Source organism: Loxodonta africana, chromosome 5 (assembly GCF_030014295.1).
Source record: "Loxodonta africana isolate mLoxAfr1 chromosome 5, mLoxAfr1.hap2, whole genome shotgun sequence".
Lineage (NCBI taxonomy): Eukaryota > Metazoa > Chordata > Mammalia > Proboscidea > Elephantidae > Loxodonta > Loxodonta africana.
The window spans coordinates 86,509,142-86,536,774 of NC_087346.1; the positions used below are offsets into that span (position 1 = coordinate 86,509,142).

General features: G+C 38.0%; 1 pseudogene; it reads right to left on the bottom strand.

The window, feature by feature from the left end:
• Positions 1 to 507: 507 nt before the first annotated feature.
• The window catches only part of LOC100664841 (UDP-glucuronosyltransferase 2B4-like), a 134,270-nt pseudogene continuing 107,144 nt past the window's right edge, over positions 508 to 27,633 (bottom strand).

The window sequence follows — 27,633 nt, forward strand, 5'->3', positions numbered from 1 at the left end:
ACTGCCTGGAACTCTGCACATAGTTTGATGTTATCTCTTGGGAAATTAGCATAACAATGACCTATATAACCAGATTTCCCTGTGTCCTCTTTGGGCCACCTTCCCAATACCTTGGGGTTGCCTCTGCCCAATTTGAATAGTATCTGCTCACAATAAATATATTCTGTCACACTAATTTTTGGTGTTTCTCTAAGCATTTAGGTTTTTGACATTACCTACTTAATATTTGTATATTTTTGAATTTAAAAAATTGAATTGTTGCACAAATTGTTTTGCAATTAAATTTGTGGAATTAAAATATGACTTTGAAATTACTGCTTGAAAATAAAAGTGAATTTCAAGTTATCCTTTTTAAACTGAGATGATATTCATACTTGCTGTTGATAATAGAAGCTATCTATAAACACTACCTAGCAAAAATATGTTATTTTCATGAAGTGTCATTAATGACTGTTCAGTGCATTGACCAAATCTGTGCTTGACATTGTGTTCAAGTTTAAGTGGACATCTGCTCCCTTGGCCTCCATGTGAGTGAAGTTATCAGGTTGATCAATAAACATGGGGAGTCCCACCATGGGAATTCCAAGGTAAATGGCTTCATAGATGCCATTGGTTCCACAACGAGTGATAAAAGCTTTGGTTTTTCAATGACCTAAGAAAGAAGTTAAAATAAAAAAAAAAAGTTCTGAGTCCCTTAATCAAAAGCAGAAATGGATAGTGTAAGGCAATACAGAAGGCAATATTTTCTGCACAGGATTAATGTACTCAAGGTGTCACATATACACCTTAAGATTATTACCAGAGGACACTGTAGGAGGAAATGAAAGAAAGCTTTGGTGTCCAGTTGATTTGTCAGTTAGAAAAGTGTGGGAGGAACGTAGATCCAAACAATTCCATGCTCAAATCACAGAAGCGTGAAGGAACATTATCTCTTAAGAGTAAAGAAAATGATTCTTTGGTATATGCAGTATCTCAGGGGATGTTTGGAAATAGAAGGAAAATGGTAGATTTATGCTGATCACAAAGTGTTTTGTGTCCTATTAGGTTCGCACTTTACTTTGTAGGCAGTGTGAGCCACTGAAAATTCAAAGGAAAATAGTGTTGTTTTCCTATAATGCCTTAGATACTGGGGAAGATAGATTTGAGGTAGGAAATCCTGGAGGCAAGAAAGACAGACAATCCATAAGTTATTGAAAATTTATAGATCAGAGGTAATTAGTGCCTGATTGCCAGTGCTTTCAAAGCAGAATTTGGATTTGGTTGCTGTGAACAATTATTCCTTAAATAGCCTCTTATTCAGATTTTTAGTACTTGTTTCTCACAGCCTTACCAAGAAGATCATTCTGGGGAATCCACTCATACAGCCAAGTATTAGATCCCAGTATATCTGGTGTCTTGCTATCGAATCTCCACTCAACCTATTAAAGACGAAGTGAATGCTTTTTTCTATGACTAAGGTAACAGATTGATATTATTTTTCATAAATTAAAGGATACTAAGAAGTCATCTTGCCTTGCTTCATCTAATGAACAGAGAGGCTATCTTCTGCCCAGAAATGTTAAATAACGGGTATTGACCAATAGTTAAAAAAAAATAAAGTACCACATATCTCAGTACTCATTTATCATGTATTTTTTAGAGTGTTTACTATAAAATGCTATTATTTGTTGTGAAGAGCTGAAGGCAACTAGACTGTAAGTGAAGAACTATAGTATTTAAGACGTGTTCAAGAATCAATCAGAACTGTAGTGTTTAAAACACAAAATTAACTGAAATTCCCACAGATTTATCTCCTGGGCCCATCTCATATAGCAAACACCTGGTTTAACTATGGAAAAATCTTTTCTTGCTGTAGCATTTTCTGAGGAAAATAGTTGAGAATTTGCTTACGTTTACTTTTTCATAAAGAATTCTGGTGAAGAGTTATATATTTATAACAAAGTAGAAAGTATAGTGAAGTATATTATAATAATTGTCAATAATATTATACTTTATTCTACTTGGGGGTAATAAATTTTCTTTTCCTTATGCATAGAATATAAATTATTTTTGATTAAGTACTGGACGAACACTGCTACTTTTAATCTTTTTAACAGAAATTTGCTGAAGGCACAATCTCACTTTTTTTTTTCCCTAGTGAGGCATTAGTAGTGGAATTGTCATTATATGGTAACATGTTATGAATCAGCTAGGAATTCCAGAAACAATAATATGGCGGGTATTAAAATAAAAACTAGTTGACATTGCCACATTATTGTCATTGACTATTTTGTTGTTTTTATTGTCGGTTGCTGTCAAGTGGACTCTGGCTCTTGGTGACCTTAAGTATTACAGAATGGATCATGTAACTGATACCGCACTATCTTCACAATCATTATTTGTTGTTCATTGTTGTGGCTGTTGTTTCAATTCATCTCCTTGAGGATTTTGCTGACTGTCTATTTTACCAAAAATAATGTTCTTTGCTAGTGATTGGTCTTCCCTGATGATGCGTCCAAAATAAGTGAACTGAAATCTTGCCATCCTTACTACTGAGAAGCATCCTCATTCTGTTTCTTCTAAATCATTTTTTTTTCTTTTGGCAGTCCACAGTGTATTCAACATGCTTTGCAATACCACAATCCAAAAGCATCAATTCTTCTTCAGTCCTCCTTTCCCATTGTCCAGCTTTTACACACACATGAGACAGTTGAAGAGATCATTCCTTAGGTCAGGCACACCTTAGGCATTAAAGTGGCACCTTTCCTTTTTAAAACTTTAAAGAGGTCTTTTGCAGCACCTTTCCTAATTCAGGAGCCCTGGTGGCACAGTGCTTAAGAGCTATGGCTGCTAATCAAAAGGTCAGCAATTCCAATCCACCAACCTATCCTTGGAAACCCTATGGGTCAGACCTGCTCTGTCGTACAGGGTTGCTATGAGTTGGTATCAACTTGACAGTAATAGGTTTGGTTTGGCTTTTCCCAATTTAATATGCTGTTTGAAATCTTGACTGTTGCTTCCATGGATTTTGATTTTTGATGCAAGTGGAATGAAATCATTAATTACTTCAGTGTTTTCTTCATTTACTGTGATGTTATCTATTGGTCTAGTTTTCTTCATGTTCAGGTGTAAGCCACAGTGAAGGTTCTAGTCTTTTACCTTCAACGCTAAGTGATTCAAGTTTTTTTTTCGTTTTTGGCAAGCAAAGGTGTGTCATCTGTAGTAGTTATTGACCATGTTGTTATTTTTAGTTGACTTCGAGTTGGTTTTGACTCGTAAAGACTCATTGTACAATGAAAGGAAACATGGCTGGTCCTGCGCCATCCTTACAATCGTTGCAGTTTGAGCCCGTTGTTGCAGCCACTGTGTCAATCCATCTCATAGAGGATGTGTTAGTCATCTAGTGCTGCTATAACAGAAATACCACCAGAGCATGGCTTTAACAAAGAGAAATTTATTTCTTCATAGTAAAGTAGGCTAAAAGTCCAAATTCAGGGCTTCAGCTCCAAGGAAAGGATTTCTCTCTCCATTGGTCTTCTCTTCAATCTTCACCCTGACTGGGAGCTTCTTTGTGTAGGGACCCCAGGTCCAAAGGACCAGCTCTGCTCCTGGCACTGCTTTCTTGGCGGTATGAGGCCCTCCGCTCTCTGTCCCCATCCCTCTCCTTTTTAAGAGGCAAAAGGTGGTACAGGGCACACCCCAGCAAAACTGCCTTTACGTTGGATCAGGGATGCGACCTCAGTAAGGGTGTTACAATCCCACCCTAATCCTCTTGACCATAAAATTGCAATCACAAAATGGAGGACAATCCACACAATACTGGGAATCAGGGCCTAACCATGTTGACACGTATTTTTGGAGGACACAATTCAATCCATGACAAAGGGTTTTCCTCTTTTTCACTGACTTTCTAATTTATCGTGCATGATATCCTTCTGCAGGGACTGGTCCCTCCTGATAACATGTCCAAAGTATATGAGACAAAGTCTTGCCATCCTTGCTCCCAAGGAGCATTCTGGCTGTATTTTTTCCAAGACAGGCTTATTCATTCTTCTGGCAGTCCATAGTACCTTCAATATTCTTCACCAAAACCATAATTCAAAGGCATCATAATAACCTCAAATAAGAAAATTAGCAGTTTCTGCTATTAAGTTACCTAGTTGCACTTCATAAACGAGAAAGAAAAAGTCAAACCCATAGCTTCTTAGTCGATTCTGACTCATAGTGCCCCTATAGGTCAGAGTAGAACTGCCTCATAGGGTTTCCAAGGAGTGCCTGGTGGATTCCAACTGCCTATCTTCTGGTTAGCAGCCAAACTCTTAGCCACTACACTACCAGGGTTTCCACTTTATGTACCAGAACAACCTAATTTGGAATGCCTCATGTATCAAAGGTGCTACATCTAGCTCAAAGTAGTACCTAATGCCACCACTGCCTCTTCTCAATCAAATAAAATCTCAAGGAAGCCTAGGTCATTAGAGCAATCTTTTTTGTGGCAGGTGTCCTGTCTATAATCTGTCAATCTGGTTTCAGCCTAATTCCAGTTCCTTAGAGCAAATATAGTATGGGTTATTTGGAAACAGTTTCAATCAGACATGAAGGTGCCAAGTACTTTTTTCCCAGTGAGACAGCTCAGATTGTTATTACCAGAAAATTAAAAATAGGACTTTACCAGAAAGAGATCTTTTGTTCTTCCATCTGTCTGACTCTACCCAGTGCTTTTCAGTGATTGCTTCTCATCTTTTGCCCTAAACCCTGAGAAATTAACTGTTGTTATTCTGATTGACCAGAACAGTTATATCGATTAGGCCACAGTTACTAATGTTGTTATTATTAGGTGCTGTCGAGTTGGTTCCGACTCATAGCCACTTCATGTACAACAGAATGAAACAGCCCATTCCTGTGCCATCCTCATAATTGTTATTATGCTTGAGCCCATTTTTGTAGCCACTGTGTCAGTAAATCTTATTGAGGGTCTTCCTTTTTTTAGCTGATCCTCTACTTTACAAAGAATGATGTCCTTTTCCAGCGACTGGCCCCTCCTGATAAAGTGTCCAAGGTATGTGATATGAAGTCTTGTCATCCTCGTACTTCTTCCAAGACAGTATGTTCCTTCTTCTGGCAGTCCATCGTATATTCAGCATTCTTCTTTGGTCTTTCTTAGTCATTGTCCAGTCTTCAGAGGCATGTGAGACAACTGCAAGCACCATGGCTTGGGTCAGGTCCTTTTTAGCACTTGGAGGAGGTCTGTTGCAGCAGATTTGCCCGGTGAAATACGTCGTTTGATTTCTTGATTGCCGCTTCCATGGGTGTTGATTGTGGATCCATATAAATGAAATTCTTGATAACTTCAAAATTTTCTCCATTTATCGTGATGTTGCTTTTTGCTCCAGCTGTGTGGACTTTTGTTTTCTTTATGCTAAAGTGTAATGCATATTGATGGTTATGGCCTTTAATCTTCATCAATAAGTGCTTCACGTCCTCTTCATTTTGCAAGCAAGGTTGTGTCATCTGCATATCGCAAGTTGTTAATGAGTTTTCCTCCAGTCCTCATTCCCCATTTTTCTTCATATAGTCCAGCTTCTGGGATTATTTGCTCAATATACAGACTGAATAAGTATGGTGAACGGAAGCCACCCTGAGGCAAACCTTTCTTGGTTTTAAACCGTGCAGTATCCCCTTGCTTAGTTCAAACAACTGCCTCTTGGTCTATGGACAGGTTCCTCATGAGCACAATTAAGTGTTCTGGAATTCCATTGTTTGCAATGTTATCCATAATTTGTTAGGATCCACACAGTCAAATGCCTTTGCATATTCAGGAAAACACAGGTAAACATCTTTCTGATACTCTATGCTTTCAAACATGATCCATCTGATATCAGCAATGACATCCCTTGTTCCACATCCTTTTCTGAATCCAGCTTGAATTGCTGACAGTTCTCTGCCGATGTACTGCTGCAACCACTTTTGAATTATCTTTAGCAGAATTTTGCTTGGCAGGGCTAAGGAGACCTTAAAGTCAAAACCCTGTGCCCCTTCCTTAACATTGCCCTTTACTGCTTTCATAGGATGCAAAGCCTGGTCCCCTGGGGCAGGTGCCTCTGCAATTCTTCTCCAGGATTCCACAGGATTATTTCTGGGTCTCTAAATAGAGGGCTGATTTTAAGATACACATTATTTTCACCTTGGGAGAAGAAGGGGCCAGAGCAGTAAGAAGGAGTTCTAATTTCACCTCAGTCTGAATTTTAATGTCCAACTCATCATTTTATCAAATTCTATTTTTAATATTGAGTTCCTGTGCAGCAACTAATTTAATTGTACCTATTCCTCTCTGGTGCTGCTCATAACTTCCAGAGTCCCTCTTAGGGAAACTCTTTAAATTGCAGGGAAAAATTTGGGCATTCTTATGTTCCTGGTCATAATATCATAATCGCATCAAGACATCACACACATACTCTAATATATAAATGTTTCTGAGAGCAACATAAAACTCAATGTGGACTATGTAAGCAAATGAGTCCCCCTTTGTACTCTTTCAGAATCTAAACAAAAAAGAAAAATGGGAATCTGAGATCATTTTTACCTAATTGTATTTTGAAATTGTCTTCCCTTTGTGGAAACCATTTTAAAGGGCCCTCTTTTATGACCTTAAATAGGTTCATTCAAGTAATTGTTCAGCATATAGACAATTTAGCATACTTTCTGTGCAATCTTGGCAAGGGTTGATTCAATCAGGTCAACTTATCTATGTACTCAGAAGCCCATGACACAATTATGAAAAATCTTCATATATATTCTAACTTAGCAACTATGTTACAATTTGATATGTAAGCAGTCATTTCCTGCCTGATGATCTACTCATTATACTTGATGTCAAGCCTAGCTAGTGATTTAGGCCATTCAAATGGTTGAAATAAATGGATATGTTTTCTAATTTCATGCATTACTGAATGATTTTTAATACATCATTGCAAGTAACTTCCTTTTTTTTAAATTCTGCTTTAGGTGAAAGTTTACAGCTCAAGTTAATTTCTCATACAAAAATTTATACACATATTGTTTTGTGACATTAGTTTCAATCCCCACAATGTGATAGCATACTCCCCCTTTCCACCTGGGTTCCTTGTTTCCATTCAATCAGTTTCTGTCCCTTCCTGCCTTCTCATCCCACTTCCAGACAGAAGCCGTCCATTTGGTCTCCTGTATCTGACTGACCTAAGAAGCACACTCTTCACCTGTATTATTATTATTATTTTATAGTTCATTCTAATCTTTGTCTGAGGGGTGGGCTTCGGGAGTGGTTTTAATTATGGGTTAACAGAGCGTCCAGGGGCCATAGTTTCAGAGGGTCCTCCAGTCTCTCAGAGCTTTAAGTCTGGTTCCAAGTTACTTCTGAGAGAAGCTTTTTCCCAGAAATGGTCTTATCAGGTTACAACGATCTCTGCTTTGTTTTATTCTGTGAAACTCTCTGATGTCAAATCAGACTGAATCAAACGCTGGAGTGCATCCAGAAACGTCTTGGGGGAAGAAAGTTATGTGTTTGCCAGTATATATTCTAATACACATTTCTAAAAATGTCAGAAGGAAACCCTCTGGTATAGATAAATGATCAGATATTAAAGCTTCTAAGAGAATTTAGATTTTTTGGTTTTTCGCTAGTACATCTAGCTAGTGTAACTCTGATTATCCTCAGAAGTCAGTTGTTTCTAGAAATTTTATTATCACGTGTTTAATGTAAAACCTGTGACAAGTTTTGGCCTTATTTTTGCCTTGTTTTATTTCTTGCTAGCTCTTTTCCCTTTTTTAATCTTGTGGAGTCCACTTTCTTCACAAATCCTTTTAAATCCTTTTGTTGATGGGGGCACAAATCAAAGTTGTAATCACAATAGTTAATATTTGTTAAGCATAACTATGTGCTTCGTTCTCTGTAAGACTTTACACAAAGTAGGCCATTTTATTCTCATACCAGTCCAATGAGATACAAGCTGTTAGTGTCCTTATTTTAGAGATAAGGATGCTGAGGCATAGAAAGCTAAGTAACTTGTCCACAGTCACATAGTTGGAAAGCAGCACAGAATCAGTCGTATATTTGTATTTATGTTGTAACTTACCTAGTCAATTATACCATGAGAAATAAGAAATTCTCTCTCTACTTTCCCCAAATTCATGCACTTTTCTCTTTATCAGAAAGTATGTCCACAAATGCCATTCACAAGGATCTGGCACTTTGCCCCGCCTTGCATTTCTGTGGTGTCAAGTATTTACTCTCATTCTGCTGTCCTCTCTGCACACATGCATGCATTCCAGAGCCTAAATCTCTGAAAACAAGCTCTTGTAAGGGTCACATGTAGGGGAATAAGAGCTGCCTTATGGTTGAGCCAAAGATATACACACAACTATATTTTAATAGAAAATGCTGCACTTTGGAGTATAAGCACAAATTTAGATAAAATGAAATAAAACCTTTTTTTCCTTTAATTTTGTCTGCCTTTTTCTCCTGTGCACCCCTATTTTTATACAGATGGTGTTACAGGTTTGGGTAGAATTGGAGTCTTTCTGAATGTGCTGCTATCATAAAATCACATATCATCACCCCATAGCCCATCTTATCTCTAGCATGGACTTTGAATATAGACACATATTTTCACTTTTGATATGACATTATTAGTCTTTTTTTTTAAAGTTTGATTGCAATTTTCTCAATTAAAATTGGAGAGAACTGCTACACTATCTCAGTCTTACCTATCATAATATTATCTGTGCTTTGTTGTATATAAATGCATATACTTGTTTAATGTTTATGGCTTATCTTGCCATCTAGTCTGTGAGCTTCCAGAGGGCCGGGACTCTGTCTCTTTTTTTCACTGCTCCCTCTCCAGTTGTGAGTAGAGAATTTGGCATCTAGAATTTGACACAGAATACACTGCGTGGAAAAATTATTTTCTTATATGTTGGGCCTTGAAAAACACTTTAAAAATGGCTGTACGTACATGATCTGACCTTTCTCTTAACCTTCTCCACAACTCTAATGTAACCTACAAACTTGTTGTGACAATAATAAATGAAACTCATGACGTGTGAGGGAATGTAGTGATGAAATGTTAGATGTTTTCATGTGTGTTTTTCACAAGACATCTGGACTGGGAGTGGAAAACACTTTTTGAGAGGCCATAGTTTTACCTTAGGCAAAGGTTTGGCAGGTTTGTTGTAGAGTCCTCCCACAAATCAAAAGTAAGTAAGAATGGGGGAAAAAAAAAAAACAAAAGGAAATTCAAAATCCCAGTATGTTCGTATCAGCCATGTATCAGCTTTCCCCATCAATTCATACATTGTAGTGATATTCCTGAAAATAAAATAGGAACAGGGAAATGTATATATTCTTAAATATTGCCACTCATATTCACTTTTCTTAGAAAACAGGAATAAGTTTCAGATCTCTGTATGTCAAGATGTTCAAAATATGTTGGTGTTGAAAATTAAAACAGACATATGAACTAAAAGAAACAACAAAGAAAAAAACCCATGCGAGCCAGAGACTTACATGTCTAAGCAGAAACTCCACCTCTGCAAGCACTGTAGATTCAAATGTTCATTAAAGATTCTTTTTTTCATGTATTGCAACTTCACGCTGATAGATTTTTATTTCTGTGCCAATATTTCTTTATAATTGTCTAAGTAGGTGGTGAATACTGCATTCTAACTGTTCATTTTTTCATTTTTCATCTACATAGTACTAATACCATTATCCAGAAATAGGAAGCAGGTCTATCATGAGGTCCTGGCACGTGTCTAAGCAGGACTGGTCAAGGCTTGGTGCTGGCCAGGAATTAGTATTGACTTTATATCAGGGACTGAGTATTAAATGTGTGAAAGTGGGTTGTCCTGTTTTGAATCTTGATTCTGACACTTGCTGCCTGTTTTGCAGAAGTTATTTATTCTCTTTGTGCCTCAGATATCTTTTTGTTAAAATGGGATGGGGATAGTGACTCTTTTATCTGATTATTGTAAGGAATAATGGTTTGAGTCTTAGAATACTTAGAATTGTTCTTATCATAGACAGTAAATGTTTACTGTTTTTATTTTTGATTTTCTTGTTAGCATTGTTATTTTAGATTGTGGATATTGCTCAACATTTTACTTTAAGGCATTGCAGTTGTATTTGTTTTTTGCTCTGTTGAAAATCATTATGATCAAGGGAAAACTGTGAATAAAGGCATATGGTTTATGAACTCTGAATTCCAAAGTGCTGTAAAATGACAGTGTAGCAACAGCAATGGAGATAACTTGGCTCTCTGTTACTTAAAAAACACCATGGAAGAGCCACTACTCCTGAAGCATTTTTGGAATATAATAGAGATAGAATATAATGAAGACTTCACTTAATACAAGTGAAGAACTTAACGAAAACACCTTCCATGTGATAAGCATTCAATAGATATAAGCTAATAAACTCCCTTCATGTTTCAACACCACCATTATATTTATTAAAAATTAAAATTGTATAAAGACATCTATACTAGAGAGATACACTTTTATATGAACTCACCAAATGAGAGGTATATTCCTTTTAAAATAATAAAAAATAAAATATCCTTAACACGGTAATCATTTAGATTGAGCAATACCAAAAAAACCTGTTGTCTTTGAGCCAATTCCAACTCCCAGTGACTGTATAGGACAGAATAGAACTGCCCCATATGGTTTCTAAGGCCCTCCTGGTGGATTCGAACAGCCAACCTTTGGGTTAGCAGCCATAGCTCTTAACTGCTATACCACCAGGCTTCCTAAATGAGCAATAGGTGTACTAAAATTCAAATAATGTTGCTCTTAAAATGTAAATGTCCATGGTACTAGTATTTTCAATAAAGTCTCAAAATGTTTTATTTCCTTTTAGAGTCAATATGAATGAAAAGGTGAAAATATGTACAGAATAATTATGATAATAATAGCAGTAATTAAATGAAATTAATGAATGTCTGCAGATAATTTGAACAACAAATATTTCTAGTTCCATAAATTTACACTTTTGAACCGGCAACATTCTAACTTTCCAACTGATGATGGTCAAAGTATGTATTACACTTCAAGATAAAGAAAACAAAATCTTCACAACTGGACCAATAAGCAATGTTATGATAAACAGAGAAAATATTGACATTTTCAAAGATTTCATTTTACTTGGATCCACAATCAAAGTCCATGGAAGCAGCACTCAAGAAATCAAACAACGTTTTGCATTGGGCGAATCTGCCGCAAAAGACCTCTTTCAAGTGTTGAAAAGCAAAGATGTCACTTTGAGGACTAAGTTGTGCCTCACTGAAGCCATGGTATCTTAAATCAACTCATATGCATGCACAAGTTTTACAATGAAATAAGGAAGACTGAAGAAGAATTGATGCCTTGGATTTATGGTATTGACAAAGAACATTAAATTATACCACGGACTACAAGGAGAATAAACAAATCTGCCTTGGAGGAAGTACAGACGGGACGCTCCTTAGAAGTGAGTATGGTGAGATATCATCTCACATACTTTGGACACGTTATCAGGATGGATCAGTCCCTGGAGAAGGACATCATGCTTGATAAAGAAGGGGGTCAGTGAAAAATAGCAATACCCCCAGCAAGATGGGTTGAGACAGTGACAGTAACACTGGGCTCAAACATTGCAAAAATTGTGAGGATGGGACAAAGAAACCCATAGAATCAAATGAGAATGAAAACACTTCCTATCAGAATCTTCGGGACACAGCAAAAGCGGTGCTCAGAGGTCAATTTATATCAATAAATACACACAAACTAAAGGAAGAAAGGGCCCAAATCAAAGAATTATCCCTACAACTTGAACAAATAGAAAGAGAGCAACAAAAGAAACCCCCAGGCAACAGAACAAAGCAAATAATAAAAACTAGGGGAGAATTAAATGAAATAGAGAACAGACAAACAATTAAAAATGTAAACAAGACCAAAAGCTGGTTCTTTGAAAAAATTGATAAACCTTTGGCCGAACCAAAAAAAAAAAAAAAAAAAACATGAGAGGAAGCAAATAATCCGAATAAGAAATGAGGTGGGTGATATCACAAAACCCCAACTGAAATTAAAAGAATCATATCAGACTACTACAAAAAATTGTACTTTATCAAACTTGAAAACTGAGAAGAAATGAATGAATTTTTAGAAACACACTACCTACCTAAACTAACACAAACAGAGGTAGAGCAACTAAATAAATCCATAACAAAAGAAGAGATTGAAAAGTCAATTTAAAAACTTTCAACAGAAAAAGCCCTGACACATAAGGCTTCAATGGAGAGTTCCACCAAACTTTCAGAGAAGAGGTAACACTACTACTCCTACAGGTATTTCAGAGCATAGAAAAGGATGGAATGCTCCCAAACTAATTCTATAAAGCCAGCTTATCCCTGATACCAAAACCAGGTAAAGACACCACAAAAAAAAAAAAAGAAAATTATATCCCTATCTCCCTCTTGAACTTGTTGTTGTTGTTAGGTGCCGTTGAGTTGGTTCCGACTCATAGACAGCCTATGCACAACAGAACGAAACACTGCTTGGTCCTGAGCCATCCTTACCACCGTTGTTATGGTTGAGCTCATTGTTGCAGCCACTGTGTCAACCCACTTCGTTGAGGGTCTTCCTCTTTTCTGCTGACCCTGTACTCTGCCAAGCATGATGTCCTTCTCCAAGGACTGATCCCTCCTGACAACACGTCCAAGGTATGTAAGATGCAGTTTTGCCATTCTTGCCTCTAAGGAGCATTCTCGCCGCACTTCTTCCAAGACAGATTTGTTCGTTCTTTTGGCAGTCCATGGTATATTCAATACTCTTTACCAACACCGCAATTCAAAGGTATCAACTCTTCTTCAGTCTTCCTTATTCGTTGTCTGGCTTTCACGTGCATACGATGTGATTGAAAATACCATGGCTTGGGTCAGGCCCATCTTAGTCTTCAGGGTGACATCTTTGCTCTTTAACGCTTTGAAGAGGCCCTTTGCAGCAGATTTGCCCAATGCAATGCGTCTTTTGATTTCTTGACTGCTGCCTCCATGGCTCTTGATTGTGGATCCAAGTAAAATGAAATCCTTGACGACTTCAATCTTTTCTCCATTTATCATGATGTTGCTCAGTGGTCCAGTTGAGAAGATTTTTGTTTTCTTTAGGTTGAGGTGTAATCCATACTGAAGGCTGTGGTCTTTGATCTTCATTAGTAAGTGCTTCAAGTCCTCTTCACTTTCAGCAACCAAGATTGTGTTATCTGCATAACGCAGGTTGTTAATGAGTCTTCCTCCAATCCTGATGCCCCGTTCTTCTTCATATAGTCCAGCTTCTCATATTATTTGTTCAGCATACAGATTAAATAGCTATGGTGAAATAATACAACCCTGATGCACAACTTTCCTGACTTTACACCAATCAGTATCCCCTTGTTCTGTCCGAACAACTGCCTCTTGATCTATGTAAAGGTTCCTCATGAGCACAATTAACTGTTCTGGTATTCCCATTCTTCGCAGTGTTATCCATAGTTTGTTATGATCCACAGAGTCGAATGCCTTTGCATAGTCAATAAAACACAGGTAAACATCCTTCTGGTATTCTCTGCTTTCATCCAGGATCCATCTGACATCAGCAATGATATCCCTGGTTCCATGTCCTCTTCTGAATCCAGCCTGAATTTCTGGCAGTTCCCTGTCAATATACTGCTGCAGCCATTTTTTAATTATCTTCAGCAAAATTTTGCTTGCATGTGATATTAATGATATTGTTCTATAATTTCCACATTCAGTTGGATCACCTTTCTTGGGAATAGGCATAAATATGGATCTCTTCCAGTCAGTTGGCGAGGAAGCTGTCTTCCATATTTCTTGTCATAGATGAGTGAGCACCTCCAGCACTGCATCTGTTTGTTGAAACATCTCAGTTGATATTCCATCAATTCCTGGAGCCTTGTTTTTCATCAGTGCCTTCAGAGCAGCTTGGACTTCTAACTTCAGTACAGTCAGTTCCTTATCAAATGCCACCTGTTGAAATGGCTGAATATCGACTAATTCTTTTTGGTATAATGACTCCGTGTATTCCTTCCATCTTCTTTTGATGCTTCCTGCGTCGTTTAATATTTTCCCCATGGAATCATTCACTATTGCAACTCGAGGCTTGAATTTTTTCTTCAGTTCTTTTAGCTTGAGAAATGCCGAGCGTGTTCCTCCCTTTTGGTTTTCCATCTCCAGCTCTTTGCACATATCATTATAATAGTTTACTTTGTTCTCAAGAGGCCCTTTGAAATCTTCTGTTCAGTTCTTTTACTTCATGAATTCTTCCTTTTGCTTTAGCTGCTTGACGCTCAAGAGCAAGTTTCAGAGTCTCCTCTGACATCCATCTTGGTCTTTTCTTTCTTTCTTGTCTTTTCAGTGACCTCTTGCTTTCTTCATGGATGATGTCCTTGATGTCATTCCACAACTCTTCTGGTCTTTGGTCACTAGTGTTCAATGTGTCAAATCTATTCTTGAGATGGTCTCTAAATTCAGGTGGGATCTACTCAAGGTCATATTTTGTCTCTTGTGGACTTGCTCAACAAAATTCTAGCCCATAGAATTCAACATATTAAAAAAAATAATAATTCATCATGACTAAGTGGGATTCATACCAGGTATGCAGGGATAGCTCAACATAAGAAAAACAACTAATGCAATCCATCACATAAATAAAACAAACCAAAAAAAAGCCACAAGATCTTATTAATTGATGCAGAAAAGGCATTTGACAGTGTCCAACACCCAAAAATGATAAAAACTCTCAGCAAAATAGGAATAGGAGTAAATTCCTCAACATAATAAAGTGCATTTATACAAAGCTAACAGCCAGCATCACCCTAAATGGAAAGAGTATGAAAGCATTTCCCTGGAGAACAAGAACCAGACAAGGATGGCCTTTATCAACACTCTTATTCAACATTGCGCTGGGGGTACTAGCCAGAGCAATTAGGCTAGATAAAGAAATAAAGGACATCCAGAATGGTAAGGAAGAAATAAAATTACCTCTATTTGCAGATGACAAGATCTTATACACAGAAAACCCTAAAGAATCCTCCAGAAAACTACTGAAACAAATAGAAGAGTTCAGCAGATTACCAGGATACAAGAAAAACATTAAAAAAGTCAGTTGGATTCCATTACACCAACAAAAAGAACATCAAAGAGGAAATCACAAAATCAATACCATTCACAGTAGCCACTATGAAGATAAAATACATAGGAATAAATTTTACCAGAGATGTAAAAGACCTATACAAAGAAAGCTACGAGACACTACTACAAGAAAAGAAAAGAGACCTACATAAGTGAAAAAACATACCTTGCTTATGGATAGGAAGATTAACATTGTAAAAATGTCTATTCTACCAAAAGCAATCTTTAGGTGCAATGTAATTCCAATCCAAATTCCAGTGACATTTTTTAACGAGATGGAAAAACAAATTACCAACTTCATATGGAAAGAAAGAGACCCTGGATAAGTAAAGCTTTACTGAAAAAGAAGAATAAAGTAGGAGGCCTCACACTACCTGATTTTAGAATGTATTATACTGCCACAGTAGTTAAAACAGCCTCGTACTGGTACAACAGATACATAGACCAATGGAACAGAACTGAGAATTCAGACATAAATCCATCTACCTATCAGCAGCTGATATTTGACAAAGGCAAAAAGTCACTTAAATGGGGAAAAGACAGTCTCTTTAACAAATCGTGCTGGCATAACTGGATATCCATTTGAAAAAAAATGAAACAAGAATCATACCTCACGCTATGCACAAAAACTAATTCAAAAAAGATCAAAGACCTAATTATAAAATCCAAAACAGTAAAGATCATGGAAGAAAAAATAGGGATAATGTAGGAGCCTTAATACATGGCATAAACAGTATACAAAACATTACCAACAAACACTAGAAGAGAAACTAGATAACTGGGAGCTCCTAAAAATCAAACACCTATGCTCATCCAAAGACTTCACCAAAAGAGTAAAAAGATTACCTACAGACTGGGAAAAAGTTTTTAGCTATAACATTTCTCATCAGCGCCTGAGCTCTAAAATCTAAATGATACTTGAAAAACTCAACAACAAAAAGACAAATAACCCAATTAAAAAATGGGCAAAGGATATGAACAGGAACTTCACTAAAGATGGCATACAGGTAGCTTACAGATACATGAGGGAATGCTCAGGATCATTAGCCATTAGATAAATGTAACTACAATTAGATTCCATTTTACTCTAACAAGGCTGGCGTTAATCCAAAAAACACAAAATAAAAAATGTTGGAGAGATTGTGGGGAGACTGAAACACTTAAACATCGCTGGTGGGAATGTAAAATGGTACAACCACTTTGGAAACCAATTTGGTGCTTCCTTAAAAAGCTAGAAATATAACTGCTCTATTAAAAAAAAAAAATTTTTTTTTTTAATTATCCAGCAATCCCAGTCTTTGGAATATATATATCTTAGAGAAATAAGAGCCTTTTTATGAACAGATATATCCACACCCAATTCATTGCAGCACAGTTTACAATAGCAAAAAGATGGAAGTCACTAAGGTGCTCATCAACAGATGAATGGATATATAAATTATGGTATATTCACCCAATGGAATACTATGTGTCAATAAAGAACTATAATTAATACACGAAACTTTTCATAACGTGGAGGAATCTGGAAGGCATTATGCTTAGTGAAAGCAGTCAGTTGCAAAAGGACAAATATTGTGTGAGGCCACTATTATAAGAACTAGAGAAATAGCTTAAACACAGAAGAAAATATTCTTTGATGGTTATGAGAGTGGGGAGGTAGGGAGGGTGAGGGTTTTTCACTAATTAGATCATAGATAAGAACTATTTTAGGTGAAGGGAAAGACAACACACAATACAGGAGAGGTCAGCACAAGTGGACTAAACCAAAACCAAAGAAGTTTCCTGAATAAACCGAAAGCTTTGAAGGCCAGCGTAGCAAGGGCTGGGGATTAGGGACCATGGTTTCAGGGTATATCTATATCAATTGGTATAATAAAATCTATTAAGAAAACATTCTGCATTCCACTTTGGAGAGTGGTGTCTGGGTTCTTAAACGCTAGCAAGCGACCTTCTAAGATGCATCAATTGGTCTCAAACCACATGGAGCAAAGGAGAATGAAGAACACCAAAGTTACAAGGTAATTATGAGTCCAACTGACAGAAAGAGCCACAGAAGTCAGAGACTACATCCACCTCAGACCAGAAGAACCAGAGGGTGCCCAGTTAAAATCAATGACTGCTGTGACAGAGAACACAACAGAGAATCCCTGAGGGAGCAAGACAGCAGCGGGATGCAGACCTCAAATTCTAGTAAAGAGACCAGACTTAGTCTGACTGAGACTAGAAGGACCCCAGAAGTCATGGTCCCCAGACTTTCTGTTAGCCCAAGACAGGATCCATTCCCAAAGCCAAATCTTCAGACAAGGTTGGACTGGAGTATCAGATAGACAAAGATACTGGTGAGGAGTGAACTTCTTGGATCCTGTAGACACATGAGACTATGTGCCAGGAGATGAGAAAGCAGAGGAGAACAGGAGCTGATTGAACGGGCTTGAAAATACAGGGTGGGGAGAAGGAGTGTGATGTCTCATTTCGGGAGAGCAACTAGGAGTATATGGCAAGGTGTATATAAATTTTTGTATGACAGACAGACTTGATTTGTAAACTTTCACTTAAAGCACAATAAGAATTATAAAAAAAAAAAAAACTCAAAAACAAACAAAACGTATTCTAACCACTCATAATGACTGATTGATGACAGTCTTCAAAGCATTGAGCAAATCTGCCCTTGTCATTGTGTCCATGTCCAGACTCACTGCTGCCCCCTTGGCCTTCATACGAGCAATGTTATCAGGTTGATCAGCAAACAAGGGAATGCCCACCATAGGATCCCACGGTAGATAGCCTCATAGATGCCATTGGTCCCACCATGAGTTATAAAAGCTTTGGTCTTTGGATGTCCTAGGAATGGGTGAGATTTGGCAAAACTCTTCATTATAATTCTTAGGAATAAAATGAGAATTGGGAACTATAAGGAACTCAATGAGGCAGTGATTTCTAAGAAACAGATTAGCTTGCCCATAAAACTATATTTAAATTGTTTTAGATTTCTGAGCAGGAAGCAAGTAGTTGTACTGGAGTAGTAAGTGAGGGCTTCATGGGAGAAATGCCTGGGGACTTGTAAAATGAATGGAAGATTGCCAGGTGAATGAATTGAAAGAGAATATTCTGGATAAAAGTAACATCATGAGCAAAAAAAGGGGGACACATCAGAGCATATTCTCTTAGAGAAACAGTGAGAAAAAGATTGAGCCTGATACGTAGGATGTGCAAAGCAGGAGGAAGTGTGAAAAAGGCGGTGCTAGACTCAGAAGAAGGGAAGGCAATCCTTTATCCTGAAACATTTCATCAGTTCATGATAAAGATTTTGGATATTTTCCTATAGAAAATGGGGAGTCACTGGTTCTAAAGAAGGGGTTATTATTGTTCATCTGCATTTGAAACATCTCTGAAGTTGTGGAAAGGATAGGTATGAGATGGGAGTACTAGGGAACAGAGCAATGTTCAAGGAGACGATTATAAAATTCCAAAAAAGAGGTAGTTACCAACAAAATAACAGATATCTTACTTTTGGCCTTAAGGATTATTTGAGTTTTTCAGTAAGGTTGAAATATCGGTTTCCTACTGAACTATTATTCCTCTGATTGGCTGTTACTCATATTTTCAGTAATTGTTCTCTAATCTTACCAAGGTGGTCATTCTGGGGAATCTACTTATAGTTGAGTATTTGAGTTGCAATCCCTGTAGCGTGATGGCACACTCCTCCTTTCTACCCCCGATTCACCATGTCCATCCAACCAGCTCCTGTCCCTTCCTGCCTTCTCATTCGGCCTCCAGGCAGGAGCCATTCATTTGGTCTCATGTATCTGCTTGAACTAAGAAGTACACTGTTCACCAATATTATTTTATGTTTTATAGTCCAGTCTAATCTTTGTCTGAGGAGTGGACTTTGGGAGTGGTTTGGGTTCTGTTTTAACAGTGTCTTGGGACCACGGCTTCGAGAGTTCCTCCAGTCTTAGTCAGACCATTAAGTCATCTGTTTACATGAATTCGTGTTCTGCTCCACACTTTTTTCCTGCTCCTTCAGGGACCCTCTGTTGTGTTCCCTGTCAGGGCTGTCCTTGGTGGTAGCAGGGCACCATCTAGTTCTTATGGTCCCTGGATGATGAAGCCTCTGGTTTATGTGGCTCTTTTGTCTGGTGGGCTAATATTTTCCTTGTATCTTTGGTGTTCTTCATTCTCCTTTGCTCCAGGTGGGCTGGGAGCACTTGATGCATCTTAGATGCCTACACAGTTGATTTGAAAACCCCAGATGCCCCTCACCAAAGTGAGATGTAGAACATTTTCTTTATCAACTGCTCTTGCCGATTGAGCTAGATGTGCCCCAAGACAATGATCCCCAGCCCTCAGCCCAGTAATTCTGTCCTTAGGGAGTTTGGATGTGTCCACGAAGCTTCCATGACCTCGACTTGGTCAAGTTGTGCTGACTCCCCCAGGATTGTATACTGTCTTCTCCTTCAACAAAGTTACCACTTATCTATTGTCTAGTTAGTGTTTTTCCCTCCCCATTCCTTCCCTCCCTTACCCATTCCTTACCCATCAAAGAGTGATTCTTTTTGTTTGTAAACCTTTTCATGAATTTTTATAATAGTGGTCTTAAATAGTATTTGTCCTCTTGTGATTGACTTATTTCACTCAGCATAATGTCCTCAAGTTTCATACATGTTGTGAGATGTTTTACAGATTTATCACTGTTCTTTATTGTTGCGTAGCATTTCATTGTGTGCATGTATCATAGTTTGTTTATCCATTCATTCGTCGATGGGCACGTAGGTTGTAATGCTGTAAGGAACATGGGTGTGAATATGTCTATTCATGTGACAGCTCTTAGTTCTGAAGGATATAGTCTTAGAAGTGGGGCTGCTGGGTGGTATGGTGCTTGTATTTCTAGCTTTTTAAGGAAGCAGTATACCATTTGCCAAAATGGGTTTACAATTCCCACCAGAAGCACATAAGGGTTCAAATTTGTTGGATTATAGTTTTTCGTAGTTCTGTTTATGATCCCTTTTATTTCAGTTGGGTCTGTTGTAATATCCCCCATTTCATTTCTCATTTAGGCTTTTTCTTTCTCTCTTGCTTTTCTTTTGTCAGTTTGGCCAATGGTTTGTTGATTTTGTTGATCCTTTCAAAGAATCAATTTTTGGTTTTGTTGATACTTTGTATTGTTTTCCTGTTCTCTAGGTCAGTTATCTCTGCTCTGATCTTTATTATTTCCTTTCTTCTGGTGGCTATGGGCTTCTTTTGCTGTTTTCTTTCCATTTGTTAGAGTTGTATAGCTAATGTTTTGTTTTTTCCCTTTCTCCTTTTTCATGCATGCATCTGCTTCTGAAAATTGACCTCTGAGCACTGCCTTTGCTCTGTCCCTTAGGTTTTGCTATGATCTGTTTTCATTCTCATGTAGTTCTAGGAATTTTCTGACTCCGACTTTGATTTCTTCTATTACACAGTGGTTTTTCAGCAAGATTTTTTTCAGTTTCCTTGTATGTGATTTTTTTCCTGGGTCTCTCTGTTGTTAATTTCCACTCCTACGGTGTTGTGATCTGAGAAGATGATTTGCATTATCTCAACATTTTGGATTTATTGAGGGTTGCTTTGTGGCCTAAGGTATGGTCAATTCTGGAGAACATTCCATGTGCCTTGGAAAAGAATGTGCACTTGCTGATGTTGGGTGGGGTGTTCTATATATGTCTAGAAGGTCAAGTTGATTGTGTCTTTAGATATTCTGTATTTTTGTTGACTTTCTTTCTAGATGTTCTGTCTTTTACCAAGAGTGATGTGTTGAAGTTTCGTACAATTATTGTGGAACCGTCACTTTCTCTTTTTAGTGCGTTAGAGTTTGTTTTTATGTATTTTGCAGCCATATTGTTGGGTGCATAGGTTTTTTTTTTTTGTTATATCCTTATGGTGGATTGTCTCTTTCATCATTATATAAAGTCCTTTCTTGTCTTTTATGGTGGCTTTTCTCTTAAAGTCTGTTTATACCTGAGATTAAGGTTCCAGTCCTGCTGTATTTTGTTTGCTGTCTGCTTTATATATACCAAACCAAAACCAAACTCAGTGCCGTTGAGTCAATTCTGACTCATATCGACCCTTTAGGAGAGAGTAGAACTGTCCCATAGAATTTCCAAGGAGCACCTGGCAGATTCAAACTGCCGACCCTTTGGTCGGCACTTAACCACTACAACACCAGGGTTTCCACATTATAAATATATATATATTAATCTTTTGATATTTAATATGTATACGTGTATTTTTTCTAAGGCATGTCTCTTGTAGATGTCATGTTCCTGGGTTTTTTTTTTTTTTTTTTAATCCATTCTGTCACTCTCTGTCTCTTTATGGGTACATATAAGCCATTTATATTCAACGTGATTATTGATAGGTGTGAGTTTATCACTATCATTTTGTAGTGCTTCTTTTGTGGTGTTGTTTTCTTTGTTCCCCTTTCTCTCCTGAGTTGAATTCCTTTTGTTTCTGGATTTGTCTTTTATTCCTTTAGTATTTGTAGATTTTGTGTTTAATGAGACTATATGTTTTTCTTCTTTATTTTTATGAGAAGGTATGTTAACTTTCTTTGTGGTTATCTTCAAATTTGCTCCATCTTGCTAAGTTTAAATCAGTCTTTTATTATTTTATATCACCTTGACTTCCTCTCCATTTGAAATTTCTATATCTACACTGCTTGTCCCCCCTTTTATTGTCCTGATGTGGTTGTCATTTACAGATTGTCCTCTCTGCTTCCATGTTGTAAATACTTTAATTTTGTTGTATCCTTGAGAGTTCATTACTCAGGTTGGTATCTGACTGATGCTGTCCTGTGTCCTAGTTCCAGGTTGTTGTCTGATGTTGTTGATTCTCTAACTGAAGAACTCCCTTTAATAATTATTGTCAGTTTGGTTTGGTTTTTACATATTTGCTTAATTCCTTTTTAACTGGAATTGTCCTAAATTCACCATCAGCAGGGTCAGTCTCTCAGCTGTAGTGTAGCAGGTCAGTTCCATCAGGAGAGGCAGGGAGGGGATGAGTCATTTGCAGGGTTGGGCCCAAGGATCCAGGGGTATATGCCACTGCTGCTTGTAGGCTCAGCACTCAGAGCACAATGTAGATAGGCAGCAGAGAAGGGAGAGGAGATGACATATGGAGCTAAGTGTGTGAGGGAGGGAAGAGAGAGAAACATAAGCCAAAAAATAAAAACGTAAATAAAATGCTGGCATGGAAAGATTCATTAGGTGGGGCAGGGCAGACCTGGGGAGACCCTGTCCCAGCGATCCCCAAGCTGAGAGGTATAGCTTGGCCTGCTGTGAAAGATGTGTAGGCAGTGTACAGTGTTGGTAGGTGAGAGAAAGGAAGGGAAATAAGTGGGAGACATGAAAAAACAAAGACAAAGACAAATACAACAGCAACAAAAATAAATATGGTGATGGGCAGTCAGTCATTGGATGCCTCAAAGATTTGTGGTGGTGGTGCGTTGATGTCTCTCTCTTTGGGTGGTGTGACATGGCCATCGAGGAAGAAGTAGAGGCAGCGCAGGCTCTAGGTGGGAGAGAAAAGGAAAAGGGAGAAGGAGAACAATAAAAAAAAAAAAAAAAGCATTGTGCTGAAAGAGTCAGCCCGTGGGGCAGGCATAGACACATGGAGGCCAGGTGCCAGAGGCTCTCTAGCTATCTGATGCAGCATAGCCCATTGAGAATGGGGAGTTGCTCAGGGCTAGGTGGCTGGAAGAAAGGAAAGTAAGGGAGAGGGAGAATAAACAAAAAGCATGCAAACAAAATAAAACAGAATATAGCACTGAAGCAGTTGGCTGGTGAGGGCAGCATGGACCTGGGGAGTTCGTATGACAGTGGCTCTCTAGCCAAGCAGTGCAACACTGCCTGTTAAGAATGAATGGGGGCAGTGCACAGGGCTAGGTAGGAAGGAGAAAGGAAAGGAAGGAAGGGAGAGAGAGAAGAAACTGCAAAAAAAAAAAAATGGAGCTGAGAGACCCAGTTGGTGGGGTTTCCACAGAGCCGGAGAGGCTGGGTTTGTGGCTCACTAGCTGAACAGTGTGGTACAGCTCTTCAAGAAGGGGAGGGGACTGCACACAGGACTAGCTGGCCAGGAGAAAGTGAAAGAAGGAATGGAGAGTGAGAAAACAGGCAGAAAAGTCAAAACATCAACAACAACAAAAAATGGCACGGAAGGTCCTGGTCTGTGAGCACGGTGTGGACATGGGTGACTGTGCACTGGTGTTTGGTTTAGTGATGGTGGCCTCTAGGAAAGCAGTGGAGGCCAAGTAGAGGGAAGAAGCATGGGGATGGAAGCTTCTATCTGTTTTTACCGGGTGCTCTGTGTCCTGGTGGGAACTTAGTGAATTTGTCTTCCCTGTGTTCCTCAGTGGCTGTAGTCCAAGATGGCAGATCAGTACCAATTTAGCTGGTAGGGGACCTCCATAGCTCTCCTTATTTCGTGTTCTCTGTCAGTTTCTTATTCCATTCAGTGCTTGATCAAGTTCTTCATATTGTCTTTGATGCTTATGGCTCCAGGCTTGAAGTTTGTATCTCTTTTCCTTATTTTTTCAGGGTTTTGCTTCAAAGGGGTGGCATGGTGCTTTTGTCTAGAGTGCCATGTTCCCTAGACCTTGTTGTTTTGTGAAATTTTGTTGTTGTTGTTGTTATTTTCCTACCTGACCTACTGTTTTAATTACCAGATTAAAATTCTACTCTTGTCTGATAATGTCTGCAGTGAGTATAGTGCCCTCAGGAATCCTGCAAGTAAGAGGAGTAAGTGAAAGGACAGAATTCAATGATTCCTGTATACCTAGCTACAACGTCATTAAAATACCAAAACTTCACACTGCAACTATTAAATATGTGTATTTCTCATCACTGTGTTACTGCTAATGTAGTTATCAGTTAAAAAGACCTTGTATTATTTTCACATCTAACACCAGAATTTCTGTTTTCAAGCTTAAATTTGAGATCAGTTGGAGCTATCATAATAGTTTACCTTCCTACAGAGTATTTCATAATCAGTCTCTTCACAGAGTTGAACAGACTAGTGAAGTACTTGGTCACCATGAAGACACTTCATCTACATTTCGTGGAATCTGGGCAAGGGCTTATGCAATCCTATGGACCCCTTCTTCTGTGATGTTACTGATCATTGACCTAAGAGTGAACATCAAACTCCATATGTTCCAGAGTTCTGGACAAACTCTTCTATTTCCTATGAAGAAAGAAGTTGCTTCATCATGAAACAGCAGGAAAATATTGAACAGTATCTATTGATTTGGTGACAAACAAGAGAAAAAATCAAGTAGTGACAACCAAAACAAAACCTGTTGCCATAGCTTTGATTCTGACTCATGAGAATCCTATGTGTTACAGGGTGGAACTGAGCACCATATGAGTTTTTGGCTGTTACCTTTATGGGAGCAGATCTATTAAACCTTTCTTCTGAGTTCCATTGGTAGGGCGGAACTGCCAACCTTTTGTTTTCTAGGTTTGCGCCACACAGAGATCATCAAGTATTGATAGAGAGAAATTATTAGAAGAGTGGCTGCTTTTCAACAAAAATAATCAGTCAGTTCCTTTGGAAGGAGATGAGTGTTGGGAGATCTATGGCCTCTATTCTGTATATTTGTGCAAATGTGTGTATGTGTATGTGTGGTGGAAGCAAGAAATGAATTGAGGCTATTACATAGTAGTGAGAGGGACACTCACTCTTCATTTACAGTTGTTAACTACTAATATCAATTCTTGGAAAGAGGGACCACAGCAGGATCTCAACTCAGCTTAATTCTGTATAGTTATATTTCTCCTGGAGTTCCAGAAAACCATGTTGCCGTAGAGTCACTTCCAACTCATAATGACCGTATAGTGCAAACGATTACTGTGCTTAGCTGCTAACCAAAAGATTGAAAGTTCAAGTCCACCTAGAGATGCACGAAAAGAAAGGCACAGAGATCTATTTCTGAAAGATCACTCAATAAAAACTCTACAGAGCTCAGTTCTATTCTGATCACACGGGGACATCCAGAGTTGGAATCAACTCAACGGCACATATTTGGTTATAGTTCTACTAAGTCACATGTATTCATTCCAGCCGGTTTTCTGGAGAGTCCTTTCAGTTGGGAGTATTAGACTTTTACTTCCTGACGATGAACACTAAGGAAAACTGAGTTTGGTTGGGGATGATTGTAAATCATCCTTATGCCCCACCTTAAACTTTCTCAGTTTCCCAAATATCCCCCTAATATACTCCCTAATGTCCAGAGGTTAAGAATCTCAAACATTCAAAATATTTTTGAGTTTGAAATGTCTTTGAAATAGTCATGTTTCATTTACAATCCTTGAATATGCATTTCTAGTTAACTATTGAAAAAAAATTTTTTTTATTGGAATGCCCACATGGTCTCTTTAATTTAAATAACAATTACTATGAATATGTTATTTTAACTATTATGCTACCATTCATTCTTCTTTTACTCGTCCTCCTTAGTCTGTCATTTTCCTTTAATATGAATGGAAGAATTTTTCCCAGATACAATTAGATTGCATAAAATATTCATTATTCTTACCGAAGGTTTTGAACCCTACAAAGATGTTATATATAGTTTAAACAATTGGCACTCAAAATAAATATTAAGTTTTAATCCTTGAATAAAATCTCAGATTTATGTGGCTGCCAATAAGAAAGTAGACAAAATGGATCTCCATAGATTATATACTAGTGCAATAAAGAATGCTTGTTTTTTATTTATGTCTTAAAGGTATATTTTTAACTTAGATTCTTGCTTTCCTTCATAAGGAATATATACTATATGCTGAAAGAATTTTTTTGTAATTTCAAATTAAGGGAAATTTCAGATACAATTGATAGAAATTATTTGATCTTTATTATGCACACAGAATTTATTGCCCTTATTACGTGGAATTCCAGGACAAATAACTGTGCTCATGAGGAATTGTACACAGATCAAGAGGCGATAGTTTGAACAGAACAAGGGAGTACTGCATGGTTCAAGTCAGGAAAGGTGTGCATCAGATTGTATCCTTTCATCCTACCTATTCAATCGGTATGCTGAGCAAATAATCCGAGAACCTGGACTATAGGAAAAAGAACCGGGCATCAGGATGGGAGGAAGACTCATTAACAACCTGCGTTATGCAGATAACACAACCTTGCTTGCTGAGAGTGAAGAGGACTTGAGAAACTTACTGATGAAGATCAAAGACCACAGCCTTCAGTATGGATTCTTCATCAACATAAAGAAAACAAAAATCCTCACAACCGAACCAATAAGCAACATCATGAAAAATGGAGAAGAGATTGGAGTTGTCAAGGATTTCGTTTTCCTTGGATCCATAGTCAACACCCATGGAAGCAGCAATCAAGAAATCAAAAGACGTATTGATTGCATTGGGCAAATCTGCTGCGAAGGACCCCTTTAAAGTTTTGAAAACAAAGATGTCAACTTGCAGACTAAAGTGAGCTCGATCCAAGACATGATTTTTTCAGTAGCATCATGTGAAAGCTTGACAATGAATAAGGAAGACCAAAGAAGAACTGACACTTGTGAATTGTGATGTTGGCGAAGAATATTAAATATACCATGGACTGCCAAAAGAATGAACAAATCTGTCTAGGAAGAAGTACAACCAGAATGCTCCCTAGAAGCAAAGATGGTGAGACTGAGTCTAACATAATTTGGATACATTTTCAGGAGGGATGAGTCCCTGGAGAAGGACATCATGCTTGGTAAAGTACAGGGTCAGCAGGAAGGAGGAAGACCCTCAGCAAGACGGATTGACACAGTGGCTACAACAAAGGTCTCAGGCAAAGCAACGATTGTGAACGTGGTGCAGGACTGGGCAGTGTTTCGTTCTGTTGTATGTAAGATTACTATGAGTTGGAACCACCTAGATGGCACCTAATGACAACAACAAAGTTGCAAAGGTAGCAGATGCAGAAATGCAGATAACTGGAATTTGAGCTCCCCAGTCAATTAATCCTACCATACACATGGAAACACATTCTCCAGAAGTACTCAGTCTAGTCCCTTAACACTTGCTTTTCCAACTAAACTTTGAGGTTTTTGTGAGTATTGTTCAATTTCTTGTACCAACTACTATATTTGGTTCAAGTTAAGAGCTGAATAATATGTTATTATTAAACAAAACTATTTGCAATTGACGACTGAAAAAATTTTCATAAAGTATGGTAATAGAGAGATGCACTCACTCTGAATTTAATACAGACTAATACCTCGCATGCCAAACCTCCAACGACGTGATAAGCCTATAAGAGAGGTGGTTTGTAAGCATGTAGTGAAGAAATGTGGAATCATTAGAAATGTCAAGCTTCACTAGGCATAAGTTAGGCAGAATTTTATGATTTTGAGTATGACTATTTGATATCGTAGATGCAAACTATAAGTTTTTGAGTCTGGGATAGAAGCAGTATATCCCTCAAC